The sequence below is a fragment of the Dicentrarchus labrax genome, unplaced genomic scaffold (genome assembly GCF_905237075.1).
Source record: "Dicentrarchus labrax unplaced genomic scaffold, dlabrax2021, whole genome shotgun sequence".
Classification (NCBI taxonomy): Eukaryota; Metazoa; Chordata; class Actinopteri; family Moronidae; genus Dicentrarchus; species Dicentrarchus labrax.
Window position 1 is genome coordinate 5,731,635 of NW_026136709.1, and position 16,404 is coordinate 5,748,038.

Genomic DNA, 16,404 nt, shown 5'->3' on the forward strand with positions numbered 1-16,404 from the left:
CCGTATCTAAAATGAGGGGGGGATTGTAGAGGAACAATAAAAGAGCCATTTAAAGGATTTGCCTCTTCATATATATCCACACTAATCTTTAGTTCAGCCCTGATGAATAATTAGCTCCGGTACAAAAGCAGACATTTTATGGCTCCTGTGAGCAGTGGACTTGATTTCATTAGCCCGGCCTTTATTCACCAAAGTGAGTGAGTCAGAGTGAAATGTACAGGTTCAAACCATTTGGCACAAAGTCAGTGTGAGCGTTCCACAGTAGTTTCTGATTGAAAAGTCTGTCTTTGGAGTCATCTGCATCCACTTTTTGTGCTATTTTGGGTTAGAGGTTACAGACAGATGACACATTGAAGGAAAAACCTGAATATATGATTCCATAAAGGCTCGCCGAATTGCTTGATGAGTGAATATGTTAAGATCTTCACAGTCAGAGCTCTGAACTGAACACCTTGTTAGACCATGTTATCTCTCAGAAGAATGGTGTCCTTCCCTCCACTACAGTTCGAGAGACTTGTAGAATCTGTGCTCTGGAGCACTGAAGCCGTTTTGGAGGCTTGTAGAGGCCCAGCACCTTTCGTTAGACAAGCCCTGAATTACTGCAACTTTCTTCTTTCATCCAATTGCCTAAATTGGAACTGAATGTTTCAAAAATCCTCACCTTCGACAATATTTGCATATGGCAGCTACAGTATGCTGAAAGTTGATGGACAGATCACGGTTATGGCAAATAAAATATGGGTGGGGTATGGCAACTAGAATGACTTACAGTTGATAAAAATGAAAATATTAATTATACGTCTGTGATGGGACACAATCTCTGGTCTCCTACATCAAAGTCAGAAAAGTAAGATAACACTACACGTCCATTCACCACCCAACCTCCCCACCCTTATTTTCATCTTGCTACATAAACGCCACATTCCTTCTTGTATTGGAGCTGAATATCGGCACCGATACGGGCGTAATTCTGAGGGATACTGGACTGTATTGATACACTTTATGTCGGTTTTGTCCCCCACCTGTATGTAGAAGCTACCATTAAAATCTTTGGGGAAACTCCAGTAAGGATATCAATTGTGAATATTAAGTTGTTCTGCATCACAAATCACTATCACTGTAATCTATTAAGTAAGTAAGATTTAACAAGAAATTTTGGCGTCCATGAAGAAACCTCTGTTGTTTAGTGCAGTTAAATCGGACAGTGGTTCCATTTCCCTTATGGTACCCTTCGCTTGGAATTACTTCTGGAGCAGTTTGTTTGTGGTAGGAACATAACCTGACCTCGATCAGACCCAGCTACAAAGCATACTGTGCAAGTCTGAGCTGAACATCTGGATAGACATGAGAGGAATCAACAGTTGCTAGCAGGTACCCGAATCAATCAAGGTATGACTTAGACTAGCAATGAAACACGTTGCCCTCTTGATATTTGGACTGATAGGACCCTCTACCTAACCTTCCTGTGTTTACTTTTTTGCTTCCACCCAAGACACATTTAATCAATATGAAGAGTGAATGTTCTCACAGGGCTTTTAGCGATGCATTTTGGTTCACTTGAAATTTTTTCTGTGTGAAATGTGAAATGTTTACCAACTCAACTACTGATTCAGACCAGAGCAAACAATCTATAGGTCTGAAAACGCCCTGAGGCTATACCGGACAACTGACCTGATATACTAGTTGCCCTTACAGACTTATAATGCACCCAAAACAGTACTCAAATCAAATCAGCTTGAAGTCTCTGGAGAATACCCTAGGCCACCCATTCAGAGATTTTTTTTTCCGATTGCAGCTGCACAGCAAGGCCTGATATTTTCGGCCCTGCTGCCCCAAATGATAGGGTGCAGGATGCCAGTCCTGATGTCATATCATCCAACGTTTGTTGCACTGATCTCAGTCAGACACTGAGGCTTGCTTGCTGCTGTCACATGGACCATTTAATCCCTTGGATTTATGCACTAAAAACCCCAACCTTTGATATGAGCTACACCATATCCATCTTGGCAGTATCCTCTGTAGAAACAAGTACTCTGACTGTCACAGAGTGCATCAGGGACCTCACTGCGGCACATACTCTGGACTTTTAAGTTAGGTATGAGATGACAGATATGGTATTTCCTCCACCAGCAGGAATATTTAAATGCATGTTCCTGTTCCACTGCATTACAAAGTGGATTAGAGGTGCAGATCATGAACTTTTTAAAAGACCTTGTTACCTACTAATCATACTGTGTTCCAGTTTCTCCTCCATGACAACCGCAGTAAAAGACAGCTACAAGCTGAAGGGTTATTGTGCACATGAATAGGGGGTTATATAGCTCTCACTGTATAGATGCTGCTGTAACTGTTTCACAATTTCTGCAGCTGTTGATTATTACCAGCCGAAGAATGTTTCACGCACTCTTGAACACACCTTCAAACTTCGCCAGTGTGTCGTAATCGAGGGTTTTTTGTCCACAGGAATGTGGAATGCACATGTGCGTGTTTGTGTGAAACAGGAGGTGGGGAAACAGGGAACGAGAGAGGTGAATGGATTCGAAAACAAAGAGGAGGGGAACAAACAGAAGACAAAGTAAGCTGGCTCTCTTACGTGCACTTTCTGGGGCTCTGGTTGCAGACATAGGAAACAGAGGAGACCCTGAAAAATTCCTGCACCGCTGACTCTTGAGCGGTGGGGAGGGCGGTGGTGGGAGCGGGGTTCAGTCAGATCAAGGTCTGGAGTAATTGCTACAAAGGCAGTGTTTCTCCTCCGAGGCGTTTGGAGCGAGGTGAAACTAAGTGTGAATGGAATTAGCAGAGGGCTGAATAAAGCGCTTCTGAAGTTTAGAGACATTATGGTAATAGAGAAAGTACAACGAACCTGAAACGTTTTCAGGGATATTCCTCATTCAAACAGGAAACACAGAGGGTGGGGTGGGGTAGAAGGAATAGAACAAAAACATAAAGAAATGGCTTCATTAGAAGTAGAAACATTTACAGTGACATTTAGTGAAGCACGGATGTATGAATAAATATGCATAATGTTGCCGGGAAGCATCGAGAGCTTCTCAGGGGCAGAAGGAGGGTGAGAGTGATGGCTCCTGAATTAATGATGAGGGAGCCTACTGTCTGTCTCTGGGCGTGCATGTGGGTCTGCATGAGTGTCTGCACATGTGACAGCATTCAACTGCAAATGGGTGTGGGTGTGTGTGTGTGTGTGAACTTGGGGCACACACGCACACATATCGAACTTGCAGCACCCCAATTTCACATCATCACTGATGGAAATTATCCTCGATACCTAATCAAGCGAACACTTTTTGGAGACACACAGATTCGCGATTGTGTCTGATGCTTAATTACATTTCTGGAAAGCCAGGGAGCAAACCGCCTGGCAAATTCCAATTTTTGGTGTAGATATGTTTTTTTTTTTTTTTCTTCGGATGGGTTAATTTTCTATTCTCCACTTGGTTTTTTTCCCCCAGTTCGGAGGCTGAGATGATGAATATTGTGCTGCTCATCATCAAACGCACAGGGAGAAGCCCCCGAGATCAGGGCAATGGAGGGGAGGGAGAGGGAACTGTCAGGGAGAAATGCTATGTAGGTCAATGAAGAATTGCACTGGGATATTGCCTCCTCAGCTCACAGTCTGGGAAGCTGATTTGATTTCCGGTGAATCCATCCGACTTGAATTATGAGAGATTACCCTCCCTAAAATCACCTTGGTGACTGCAGTAGAAACCCTCTGCTCTCAGGGGGATCTATACGTAGCAATCTATACAGTATATTGGCTAATATATACACTTAAAGTCCATCCAAGTTTTTCAAATAAACCTTAGTCATATAGTTTCTATATTAAGGTGTGCCCTTCAGATATAAACTGGCATGTAGTGGGGAGGGAACTATCCTTCACTTCCACACTTTTGGGGCTGACATCCTACTGTGTGCATAATAAATAGCAAATCAACAGAGCAACCTCATCACCAGACAGGAGCGTGATATTGGACGATTTTCCAAAACCCCAACATCTCATTCTAAGGGACGAAAAACACAGTTTCTATGTTTAGGTGATTATACACTAATGAAAATTATATTCCATTTCTGCAATTAGATCCTTTCTAAATGTTACACAATGGACCTTTAATGCCAACATTTAGTTTTTCTGCAATATCTAATATCTAATAACTAATTTATGGCCAAGGTTAGGGAAAGGTTGTAGTTATGTATTTAAAAAAAGTACATCTGTGAGGAAACACAAACTTTCAAATTATGCACTACAGGCCCAACAGCCAGCCCCACAGCCCTACATCATTTCTTGATGATTCTCTGTGTAAGGGAAACACTACTTCCTGTAAATCATGAGGTGTATATACTTTATGTATACAATATAAATGTAATTCCTTAAAGATACTGGGCTGGTAAGAGATAACCTTGTGCAGAAGAACAATGGTGAGTTCAAGGGGTAAGTCGACCTGGGTGTCCACATCAAAAGGGAGAACATGAACAGTCTGCATACAGTGAAACTAGAAAGCTCAGAGTTAAACCGGGGGCCTTGATCAGTCATTATACAGTATATACTGGTCTCAACATATAAACTGTGGAAGAGTTGTGTGATTTCAACAGCTGTCTGGGGAGATTACGCTACATTAAGCATGCCAGAAAAAAGCCTGAAAACATGACGCACACTGTTTGTGCAAGTCTCGCAGTCTGTGTGGATTCTTACATTGGATAAAACAGAAGTACATCTGTTTCTTTTCTGTACATTCATTCAAGGGAGACTGGAAAATTTAGACAATGAGAGGAAGAAAGAAAGAAAAAACAACAATATAAACAGTTATCAGCCTAAATGTCACCTTTATAATATTATGCATGAAAAAAGTACTCATGAATTATTCTCTTTGAATTGTTTTTAATCCTCTTCTGCTTTGAACCCAAATGAACACCTACCAAGGGTGAAACTTTTTTCAAAATTGTCTCATGAACATGCCATGTAGCTAATAAAGGCTTTTTATTATGACTTTCACCCTGCTCCTGTTAAGAAATCATATAACATGACACCGTTAAACTGCAAATTCTTAACCTCAGAGGTCTTGGGTGAGGGTGGAGGAGGTGGAATATAATGAGCCATTGTTCATCTTGTTAACCAACGCTCCATGCTGTTTATGTAGCTTGTATTTCTCTCGCTTTCTGTGGAGGGAGAAGTTTCCTTCTCAGTTAGTGTTGATGGGCAAATTTAGATGGATTTTCACATAAAAATCTAGAGCAGCTTTATTGGAACTGATAACAGTGTAATGACTGTTTCCTGGGTAAAATAAAAAACATTGATAGGTGAAACGAAGCCCCTCCCTTCCACATTCTTTGTTCAGTTAGTAATTGCCACAACAGGTGGTAAACCTAGCTGCCCCTCTGGCCCTCAAACCTCACAGGGGGATTAAAGACACAACAGGGTTCGAAATGGAGCCTGAAACAGCAGCACAGTAAGCACAAAGTGCAGTGTCCTAGTAATTAAGTAGAGGAAATCCCAACAATGGCGGCCCGGCCTGTGATGGTAAAGATTAGCTGAAACAGTGAGATGGGCTACTGAGGAACACGAGACGCTGGCCTTTGTACATGAGTGTGTGTTGCTGGAGGGGTGGGAGGTGGCTTATCAGTCTCACCGTGTGAGCTTGTGTGAGTGGACATGGAGCACTCATACAGTGTGTGTGCTGTCACGCTTTATTTTTCATGTGGCTATTTTAACATATTGGTGTGAGTCCTTTGTATTTCTGTCTTTGTCACAAGGTCTGGTGACACTGCGTCATGTGAGAGGACTGGTCATCTAGTCTTGGATCATTTAGACTGGCAGGAAGTGACAGAAGACAGGATGAGACATGAGAAAAAAAGCTGACATCTGATTCAGACCTAACATTGACAGGAAGTGGTAGTTTGCAGAACAGCTGAGGGGATTTTCACATAAAATGAAGGCTATTTGTGGTGCAGAGGACCATGTGACACAAACATATTGACACCCATGTTAAATGCACTAGTATTTTTAATGCAGCACAAAGGTAAGAAATTTAAATGCCACAAAAATGCAATCAGAGTAAGGGACTGACCCGTCAATAAGACCGAAATTCCCCCAGCAGCAAACCGATGCACGACATTTCACATCACATGCTGCTCAGGATATATCACCATCCTCCGGCTGTGCATGGGCAATACCTCTTGAAATTAATTTCTCTAAATGAATCTGGCTTTCACCCTAAAAAGCTAATAGGCTCTCCAGTCTCCTCAGCACAACTAAATGGGATTTTAAAAGGTGTAGCAACAGTGAGGAATATATATTCCACTCAGCAGACTGGTAATTACATTTAACAAAGAAACTCACCTGCTGGCTGGGACATATTTTTTTAAAAATGCCCATGATGTCCTTCTCTGGCTTCAGCAGGTCTTCTAAGTTCAGAGATGCAGTTTTTGTTTTCAGTGCCACCCGAGTAGTCAAAAGGTCTCAGCCCAATGACAGCCTAAATCCAACATGCCTTGTTGCCAGACTCGATGATGAATGATGCACCAGAATCGGTCCCAGTAGACTGGTCTGATTCCATGTGCCAGCGCTGGCCCAAAGCTGACTTCAGAGCAGCAACAATATTTGGAGGTGAAACTCAGCTGTCTTCACAGTGGCAGAGGACAATGGAGGAAGAAGTACTTTACTGAAGTAACATTATCAATACAACAATGTAAGAATACTCCATTACAAGTAGAAATGCATCTTAATTAACTAAAAGTTACAGTATCAAAGTAAAAGTACTAGTTTTGTGCCTGTGACTGATACATACTGATAAACTGATATTTGACATTGTAAGATTGTTTCAACTATTTTACATGCAGTTATCTAGTTTAGTCCAGTGGTTCCCAACCTAGGAGTTGGGCCCCTCCAAAGAGTCACAGTAAATCATGACATAAGAGGGAAGATGAAAAAACAAAGATGTGACACAAAAATCTGTTTTCTGTTGTCTGAAAATATTTTTTGCTTTTAATGTGAATTTTTGTTGTGGATCACATTATAGCTCTGTGGGCCTTGGGCAGTTATTCAAATAAAAACCATGTGAGAAGTTTAGAGTGGAAATCACTTTTTGGTAGAAGTGCTAACAACTCATAGACTTCTGAAATGTGACAAGGAGCCCACATTACAAACTGCAAAAAGGCTGGAAACCACTGGTTTAATCCAAAACAACGTGGTGTATTTTATAAGCGTATCATATTTTTCTTTCTGTAAAATCTTATTCTGAAGAGTAACTACAGCTGTCTGAAATATTGTACTTTTTACTACGCAACATTTATCTGTCTGAACTGTAGTGGGTCAATGTATTTAGTTACCTTCTGCTACTAGTGGAGGGAGAGTATTTCTTCATCATATTCCTACAAGCTTATTTCTGTCACATCCAAATTCTCAATTTTCTGACAGGGCAGTTATTGGAAGATGTTTCAAGTTACAACTTGACACAAATCCAAAAGTAAGCAGGGTAACTGGGTTAGCACCACGTTGGGCCATTTATCTATTTTGCTCTGCAGAGGAAATATTAGACCACAGCTTATAAATCTGGATTCATACTTGACACTAACTTTTAACAACAGTCCTGCCATAGCTGCCTATGGCATAGGCGTGATTTATAGTTCAGCGCTGGATTTTACATATTGATATCACCACTGCGTCACTAAATGGATATATCATACATCATCAGGCTGTATTGTTCTTAAATCATATTCCCAACAGTAACTGTTGATTGTGAGTGGGGGTTACGGTCAGTCGAAGGTTTGCAGTGGAGATGGCTTTGCTAGATGAGGAGATGATAACAGAGCTACTTTTCAAGTTGCTTCATGTTGTGTTCACTCTCAACAATCTCTACTGGCATCAGAATATATACCATAAAACTTCCCTTAAAAGCAGGGACCCAAATAAACACAGGTCCCCTTTACCAGCGTGGCTGCACGTTTTTACAAATAAAAGCAATTTTACAGAAACCATGAGCACCAAAGTATCAAATAATGTTATTCATTTCTATAAAAGTAATATTGATACTGGTTTAAATAAACAACCTGATTGCATTTCCCATTAATGCAAGAGTTTAGTGCAAAAGGAATGAAAGGCGTGTCCCATACAGATGCCTGTTCCAATTAAAAGCAGGTAGAGTTCGGGTTCAAACAAAAGCCTGGGCTGTTAATTGAAGTTTTACAACACACTAAATGTACAGTGTACAGGATAAAATTCTAGTTCAACTTTGGCCTACAGTACTTTCCGTAGACATTTAAAGTGTGTGTGATTTTGCTTTCCTTTGGTTTAGATAATCTGGCTAAACCGCTGGCTTGTTTACAACCTATTATGTTTCTAGCCCTTTCTGACTATTGCAGTAAATGTTGTTCCATACTCCAGCACTAGAGCGGATGAGTACCATGTCATCATAACTGATATAAACTATGAAAATAAGACTGCATTTGTAATAAACCATAATTATCCTTTAAGGAAAGAGCCTATCTGAACCACGGGCTCACATATATATCATTGTACCTACGGCTGATGTGTGCAGTACTTTAAGGCTTCACCTCTCATTCCTGCCAATTCACGGTGACCCCTGAAGTCCTTTCCCTCCTCTCTGTCAATATCTGGAGTTGTTATCCTGACTGCAAAGTGCCGCCATCACTGCAGGAACAAACTAACTCCATTTCACCATGTCAGAGTGCAGCCCTCAGAGAAACCAACCTGTCCACTGAGACAAATAGAGACAGACAGCAAGAGAAAGAGATGCAGCGGGAAGGAGACTCTGAGGAGGAGGAGGAGGAGGAGTAGGAGACAGGCATAGACAAATAGCGGCAGGGCGAGAAAGAGAAAGGGACAGAAATATTTGGAGTCAGATGCAGAGAAAGGGACTGTGAGTGAGAAATGTATATATATCAAGTAGAGAAATGAAATTGGATGTAGAGAGATAGATGGAGGGATAAATTGTGCTCAGCAAAGACAGAGAAATAGAAAGAGTGGGACAGAGAAACAGAGAGATTTGGAGTTGAATGCAGACAGAAAAGGGAGGGAGAGAGAAATGGAGGTTGACAGGGAGAGAGAAAAATGTAATTGGATGCAGACAGAGAAACAGAGCAGGGGACTCAAGTATCAGAGGAGTCGACTGTAATCACATCTTTGAATACTATCAAAGAAGGGCATTAAACAAAATGACGCTGCAGAATATTCAGTGCTGTATATCGTACCAGTAAAATATATGAAAGGATGGTAATATTCTATATTTTCCTTATTATCAACAATCCCATCACAAGAAAAGACAAAAAACAACAATGCATGTATCCTACTAACAAGTACTGTGTGCATATCCAAAGCCTTATATACCTCATACGTCTGTGCCATAGGGCTCCAATGTTTTAAAGACACATCAGTGAGCCACACTGTTCCTTCATTACTGTGAACACACACACTGTAGTTTATTTTGACTCAGTCCCACATACACCATCCTGCTGCTCCAAATACTCACTAGAGCACCAAATGTATGTTAATCCGCAGCTGAAAATAGTCCCAGACAATACTATGCACTATTTCCTCTTGTTTCAGTAACGTTTGCTAAAAGCTAAAGTCACCAGCTGCTGAAAATGGCCTTTTCTAAATAAAACTGTTTATATAGACAGGGTAGGGAAACTGGAAATTTATATAGTGCTAATCTGCAACAGCACATACATTGTGAAAGAAACGTTATGATGCCTGAATAATGGTTTATAATCAACATTATGAATATGAAGAAATGTTTTCTTATGAACGCAATGTCACAAAATGTTCATACTGACGATATGTGCAAAACTTGACAGACAACACTCAAGTATGATTTGTGTTTTTATAATTATATTAGGCACTCAAAGCACTTGGTTATGGTTAGAGAAAGAGTAAAAAAAAATTAAACACCAACTTGAAGCACGACACAAGACTTGTGTAAGCGATGTTTCCCTATGCTCTAACCAAAGTGCTTTCACTTCCTAAACCTAACTGCATGCAAGTGCTAGGATCCTTTGTTTTGTACGTCCACCATCCACCCTGACCATCTCCCTGTGCCTGTACTCTGGTACAACAATGTAACACCTTGACTGAAAAACTGTTGCCAGTGAATACTTTTACAGGAAGCATTTTTCAAAAAATAAATCGGGAAAACAAATTAGTAGTATATAAACTTCCTTTCAAGGAGACAGATTTGGGCAGGGAAGTGTAGCTGGTAATAATGATAATTATTGTAATAATTCTGATAATACAGAATAATGCCTTGATCTTTAACAATAAAAACTAAATAGGGGAGGAAATAATCCAAATTAAAAGCTGTCTTGTTGAAGTGGAGAGCAGAATATTAAATTATAGTAATAAAATATTTGCCTCAAATATGTAAAAAAAAAAAAAAAAAAAAAGTAACAAATAACTACACTGAACTTAAAGCATACTAATAATGGACAGCATGAGTAGTTTGTTTCAGCAGGAAGAAGTGGAGAATCAGAATCAGAAGTATTGGCCAGGTATGTGCTGGTTTTTACGTTGCTCTCAATTGCTCTCAACAAAATAGAAATAAACTACTATGTACAGTTACATACATTACATACATATATAAACAAACAAAAACAATAACATTTGTAGACAGTAAACAACAGTGCAATGGTGCAGAGTGCAGAGGATGCTGAAATAAATATTTATGTGCAGGTTTCTTCATGGTTTATTTATTATTTCAGTACGTTTCATTGTTACTGCCATGTTCATATAGTACGTATATATAGAGAGAAAGAGGGCGAGGGAGGCAGACAAACACAGAGAGAAGAAGACAGCCAGAAACTTCAGCTTCCACAGATTTAGCAGCTTTTTAAACAGAGGAGACTGTTATCAAAAAGAAAACCAACCTGGTCCCCGGTGAACACGAGCTCCCTGAGCACCGAGTCTGGAGAAGTACATGTTTATTGTTACAGGACTCTAACTCATGTCAGACGGGTTACTAAGTAGCTCCACTGTGGTCTTTTCACTTTTTCTGATATGATGTGTGGGTTAAAAACACAAATCAAATACCCGCCCACGTATACGGAGGTAGACTGTAGAGTTTCAGAGTACCAATTGTAATATTCTAGTTTAAATTATTATTTTTTTATCACAACATATATAGAGAAAATAAGCACACACACTCGGAGCTACACAAAGCCATGCTAGTCTGTTTTAATTAGCTATAAAGACTCATGAAATCATCCCATTAGAGGAAGCAAGGCCTGTTTTTTGGACAGCGGACAAAAGCGACAGCAAACCCCAGTTCCTCCAGTCATATTTTATGGTTAATTATAAAGCGTTTGATGAGAGTGGCTGTTTTTAAAAAAGGCCAAATGGATTGGATGACTGCGAAGCTACAGTGTTCACAGACTAGACATATGGCTGGGTGTAATCGCCACAAGGTTTCAGCAAACGCTTTAAAAACGGGAGCCTGGCACGAGAACACAGCAACACAAACAACACACTTGTTCCCAACACATTGCTTTCTTGTTAACCGTTACTTTAATTTGCAATCGGACACAATCATTTCAGGCTCTGTTGATTTTTCAAACGCGACGCCCCCCCACTTCAGCTTCACTGATATGAATCAAATGCCAGACTACGAGCTATTCTGTGTCTGTTTTGCAACAGTGTGTCAGCTCAGATGTTGGTCTATCAGTCCCCTGTTTCTGCAAGACTAACAGTCATACCAGCAGCAGACTGAGACTGACACTGTGATGTTGTTGACCTTCTCTGACCCCATTTGTTTTCACTGCCAACGTCTGATGTAGAGATACGCCTCTGTCTGCTTTATCAGCTCGTGCCTCTCCAACTCTGCCACCTTCACAGCCTCACAATGGGTCCTTGAGGCAAACCACACACAAACACACACACATATATATATATATGGCCAGCATGACATGTATGTACAGAGGTTATCTTGCCTTGACATGCTGGCGGTAATCAGTGTCACATCACATTGTGCGCAGCATATCCAACGGCTCTCAAAATGAGGCCCATAAAATAGAGTGTTCTTCTCGGCTATATGGTTTCTTGTCTGCTCTTCCACCTCTTTTCCCATTACGCCGCCCCCATCATCCTGTCAAGCCGAGGAAGTGTGCCTAAGCAGACACTTAATTTGTCTTGTTTTGTCATTAGCTCTGTGGCCACGGAGCGACCCACAAATACATGCCCCCCGTATTGATTTAATGTCGGCCGCTGCGTGGCAGTGATGCACGAATCGGCCGCCCTTGTCTCGGTTTAAAAAAAACTGACCGGACAATGCATTGAAATGTGTGTCGCACATAGACAAGACACAACGGGCAGCAGGGTGACAACTAGGACTGATGGCATTTGATATAGTGTTCCTTCACTGCTCTGAAAAGTCAACACATACGGCAGTCTGCGATGATAAACTGACTCTGTCCACTGCTCCGGCTTCTCACCCAAACCTTTATCTACTGAATATTTGACGGTGACTATTGTAAATACTCTGTCTGAAGCTAACAAAACAATCTCACCACAAGATTAATTGGTAAGTTGTGCTAGAGATTTCGATCCTGTACCATAGTCCTCCTCACCAGTTGCCATGGAATTGTAAATGTTCAAATTTACATATTTCTCTCACTTTATTGCCTTTTTATCTACATATGTAGGTGTAAAAGTTGAGACTGGTAATTCCATGGCAACTGAAAGCTGCACATTAAATACTAATGGACCTTGTGGTGTGATTGTCTTTTCAACTGCTATTTGCGAAGTTAAGAATACATTTTCTATATCTCAACAAAACCCTTGACAGTTTAGAGAGTGGACGAAAGTAGTAGACTATGGAATCCACAGATGATAAGCCACAATGCTAAACATGTAAACGATCCTTGAGAAGATTGCTTATGCTGTACGTCTTACCAAAATTATATTGACTTTATTTGAAAATAATTACTCCAGGATCACAAGAAAACAATTTTGGCATAGTTACTTAAGATAAGAACAAGAAAAAAAGTAGTTAAGATTAACGCTATTCATTCCCAGCAAGTCGACACTGAAGACTTCCCCAGATCCAGGGGAGAACCGAGAAGAACTGATGTTGCGTGATTGAGCGTCTGTTGAAAAGAATTCTACCTATGATAATTTAGTTTCATTCGTTCAGTTATTACAATGGCAATACTGTTAGTGAAGAGCACATTACATCTTGTTAAGGACTTAAAACTCAAAGTTTAGGATTTGGGACTTGAGTGTAAAGACTTGAGATTCGGGTTTTCACGATATTAGATTCTAATTACACAATAATCGTTGGCAAAAGAATTCCTAATAACGAAGTTATCGCAAAATCTAAACAAACAATATGAGTGTAGGGAGGTGGAGAAAGAGTGTGTAACCATAACTACAACGTGAGAACGGAGAAACAGAAATGATTTAGGAAGCGCTGGATTATTAATATAATTATATATGTTTTGTTAACATAATAGAAATATTTTACTTGTCAGTACCGGTATATCGCAGCACCCCTACTTAAGACTTGCTTGTGACTTACAAAATAATGACTTAGTCTTACCTCTGCCCCATAACCCTAACCTTAACAATGTCCTTATTGTAACCCAAACCAGGACCTCTGATAAATCTAACCCAATCTGCCTAAACCTAACCAAACCTCAACTATAGCACTGTCACAACATAAAGCAGATTTATTTTCATCAGTGATTTGTAACAGTCTGTGAAGGCACAGACAAAAACAGTCCTGCTAATCAGAAAACCCTTTATGTGTTGTTCTAGAGGGCTCAGACAAATTTTAATTTAAATTGGAGGACTTGCTGCTTTGGCCACGTACTGTAGATTGTTGTCTACAGCTCGGATTTGATGTGATTTTCTTTGGGTGTCCTCACTTTCATTGAAAATTCACAATCCCAGTGTCCTTGGTTGCCTCAGACATCAAGGATCTTACGTGTCCTCAGTTTTTTGTGCTCTGCAACCATATATCAGCTGGAGACCTAACTGCAGAGGACACAGACACACCAATACATAATGAGAAGGAAATTTACCCAACACTTCACTCTAATTGCTCCTCACTTTCATTCTAAAACTTTCCATATACTTTATATAACAAGGTTTGATGTTTACTTTGTGTCAGAAGGTGTTCTCTGCCTCTTCACATGTCTTCGTCATACTCAGTTTCCAGGCAACTGAAGGGCACGGTGATGAGAACAGCAGAGCATAATACAGGGCTGGCATAGCGGCAGCAGGAACTTGACAAGTTTAATGAAGACAGGCAGGGAAACAAAGAGGAGAGGAAAAAAAGGAAACAGAAGCCGTCAATGACTGTAGGTCAAACGAACGAGGAGAGAGCAGCACAGCGGCTCACGGATGCTTTCCAAGTCTCCCACAAATCCGAGCAAGACCAAAGCCTGGCCTTGATATATGTGGTAATAAAGTTATTAGGGGCCTCGTAGGCAATTTGCTTCGGGGGGTGATTCAACAAAATGACCTCACTTATGATGCTGCTTTGGAAATGGCTCTGACAGTCTGCAACGCTGAAGCCACAAGTCTCCCAAAGCTCCTCTGATAGCAATACATGTGGAATGTTTTACTTGGCTCGGTTACACGATGCAATGCCTGGAATTTATTTGGGTTTTCAATGTGGGTGAGGCTGTTTCTTTGGGGAGGTCAGTTTGAAGCTCAGCTGAGAGCGCCAGGTGGGATTTGAGGGTTTAGCTCGGAAATTGGATGATTCAATAAGACATTTGTGGAGACTCACGCTTTTATTGCTTGTTTAATCCAGGATTGAAAAGGGTTCATTCCTGCTACCCACATTCGGACCGGTTACACGATTTCATGGTTGACGTAGCCACAAAAGGTAATGTTTGTTGTGATGAAGACGAAATGGTTAATTTTTTCCAAAAAGCTTTGAACATAAACAGTCTCGTCCCTCCACAAATGTAGAGCGTAAGATGTCAAACCATAGGAGGACAATAAATGTTATAAAAACTAAACCACACAGCATGGATTAAGGTTCACCTTGTTAAAAGCAGTATCACCACATGAGAGGCGTATTTAGTTATTCGCCAAGGAAACCCTCTCTCCAAACATGAAAACACAGCTCTCCTATTTCAGCAAACACTCGAGACGAGAGGGGAGAAACAGACTTAAATAAATACTGTGCAGAGCTCCGGTTTGAAGTTTGAAAAGTACAAGTTTGCATGTCACTGCTGAACTCCCTGGTGGCAAATGTAAATACTGTTATGGTCCATTATAAGATCAACAAAGACTGTCATTGGTGCTCCTCGTTTGCAGAAAGCATAGACCAGTTAGCCTGTATTCTTCTCTTTAAATAAGCAGGGATGGCGGCAGCTCGCGACTTCAAAGAAGAACATCTAATTGACAAAACAACACCCCCTGAAATTCCGTTTTGTAGCTGTTGATCATGATCTTCATCAGCAGATAGAGAAAAGCAATGTTTGTCACTGAGATAGCGCTGGCTGCAATCATTTATCAAAAACTGCCTCTACAAAACTAGACAGCAGTCATTTTCTGCTTTTTCCATTTTTAATTTTTACAGAGATGAATGGAACAAGACGGAGTAGCCACAGTGAGCTGTTAGACGAAGAGCCACAGGCGACACACAGCACACACACCTCCAACTCATTTTACTGTGTTGTTGCATGGAAAACTACTACCATGTGCAGCATGACGGTCAATTATTGACCAAAATCTCTTATTAAAACAATATGAGTTTGTTTGGCTGCGATGTAAACAGATAAACCAGTTGCTTTCCTGTTGTTTTTCTTACAAATACCTGCTCCATGAGTGTTTGCTACCCTCAGAATTCTGGGACCTTTAGTAATAAACCGCTCTTGCCGATACCAGTAAGCATGGGTGTCAACTTTAAAAGCTGAGGTTCAAAGGTCAATGTTCTTAAAGTAATGAGAAAAAAATGGAAATTTGAAGATCTACAAATTGACAATGAAGCGAAGTACATCTGCTGATGTGGATCATGTGAAAAGCCTCAGAACAGTGACGAAATGGACCATGTGGTGAGACTGTTTTCACAACTGCTGTTTCCAAGGTCAGATGTGAACTTTGAACCCGAAGAACATCTCAATTTAAACACCACATGTCCACATATGTAGCTGACATTTAGTTTTCTTTGAATGCTTTTTTTCCACTCAGCCAGTGAAAACACCTGTATATCTGTGGCTCTGCAAGGAGCCCTCCTAAAGGTCCAGTGTGTAACATTGAGGAGGCTCTATTGGCAGAAATGGAATATAATATTTATAGGTATCCCTCATTAGTGTATAATCACCTGAAAACAGGAATTGTTGTGTTTTTGTTACCTTAGAATGAGAAGTCTGCTGTGTTGAACCACCATGTTTCTACAGTAGCCCAGAAGGGACAAACTAAACTCGTCA

General features: G+C 40.6%; 1 long non-coding RNA gene across 1 annotated transcript in view; it reads left to right on the plus strand.

The window, feature by feature from the left end:
• Positions 1–2,509: 2,509 nt before the first annotated feature.
• Positions 2,510–16,404, plus strand: part of LOC127369489 (uncharacterized) — a 136,137-nt gene continuing 122,242 nt past the window's right edge. The window contains exon 1 of the long non-coding RNA XR_007886081.1: positions 2,510–2,575. This is a non-coding gene — a long non-coding RNA (uncharacterized LOC127369489). The remainder of the gene's footprint in view (positions 2,576–16,404) is intronic.